This window comes from Mus caroli, chromosome X (assembly GCF_900094665.2).
Source record: "Mus caroli chromosome X, CAROLI_EIJ_v1.1, whole genome shotgun sequence".
Taxonomy (NCBI): domain Eukaryota; kingdom Metazoa; phylum Chordata; class Mammalia; order Rodentia; family Muridae; genus Mus; species Mus caroli.
The window spans coordinates 123,400,320-123,401,984 of NC_034589.1; positions in this window are offsets into that span (position 1 = coordinate 123,400,320).

Here is a 1,665-nt window from a genome sequence, read left to right on the forward strand (position 1 = left end):
CTGTAGACCAGGCTGGCCTCGAACTCAGAAATCCGCCTGCCTCTGCCTCCCGAGTGCTGGGATTAAAGGCGTGCGCCACCACGCCCGGCATATGTGGGTTCTTTAAGCCACCAGTTCATTCATCCATTCCGAAATTAATGAATCTGACCCTAAAATAGGTAACCAAATAGACAATGATATTGTAACCACAGAAGACTGTTGGCTCATCCCCTAGCAAGAAAAAGTGTAAGAAAAAGTGATGTCAAATTTATTTATAAATCAAACACCATTTCCATCAAGAGGAATTAAAAAAAAAGGATTTATTTGAAGCTGGAGAGATGGCTCAGCGCTTAAGAGCACTGACTGCTCTTCCGAAGGTCCTGAGTTCTTATCCCAGCAACCACATGGTGGTTCATGACCATCCGTCTAACCGTAATGGGATCTGATGCCCTCTTCTGGGTGTCTGAAGACAGCTAGTATACTTACATATAATAAATAAATAAATCTTTAAAAAGCATTTATTTATTTAATGTATATGAGTGCTCTGTCTCCATGAACATCTGCATGCCAGAAGAGGGCATCAGATCCCATTACACATGGTTGTGAGCCATCATGTGGTTGTTGGGAATTGAACTCAGGATCTCTGGATGAACAAGCCAGTGCTCTTAATTGCTGAGCCATCTCTCCAGCCCTAAGAGGAATTTTTAATGCTATCAGTAAAAATGATATTTTTTTTTTCCAAAATGGGTCTTGAGAGAAATTGCCACACAATTGGTGATGTCCACTTATTTGCCAAGTACCGGGCTGAGTGTCATGAGAGCCCTTTTGTAACCTGGTCCCACACTGACTACAGTTCAGTCTTGTGAATGGTGTGGTCCTAACTGCTTATCCCCTTTCTTTCCCTCCCTTCCTTCTTTTCTGCACATTAACATAGAATTCTTTTATGTATATGGGTGGGGAGTCACCTGTGTGTTTATCTGTGCATCACTTGAGCAGTGGAAGCCAGAGGGGAGGGGACTAGAACAGGCCATCCTGTGGATGCTAGAAACAGAGCCTGGGTCCTCTAGGAGAGAAGCCAGTGTCCCTAACCAACAGACACTCTGCTTTCTCCAGCCCCACCCTAAGCTTGAGGACAGTTTTATTAGAGTCGAAAAGAAAAATCCGAGGGTAGCAAGCTATAAATCTTGGTAGCTTCCAGGAATGGGAAGACGGAGGAAAGAGAAGTCATACTATTTGAGTTAGAGAAAGAATGAAGGCCAATTTGTTAGCATACTTAGAAAGGAGATAGAAGAAAAGGACATTTTACTTTTTTTTTTCTGAAAAGCCAGCCGGCTAACTGGTGCTCTGTTGAGTGGGTGTCCCATTTATCTATTTATAATGCTCTGTTTGGCCAACCTGTTAAGACGTCTAGCTTTTTTAAAAAGATTTATTTATTTATTATATGTAAATACACTGTAGCTGTCTTCTGACACCTCAGAAGAAGGAGTCAGATCTCGTTACGGACAGTTGTGAGCCACCCATGTGGTTTTGGGATTTGAACTCAGGACCTTAAGAAGAGCAGTCGGTACTCTCAACGACTGAACCATGTCTCCAGCCCAGACACCTAGCTGTTACTTCTATTTTCTTCCTTCCTTCCTTCCTTCCTTCCTTCCTTCCTTCCTTCCTTCCTTCCTTCCTTCCTTCCTT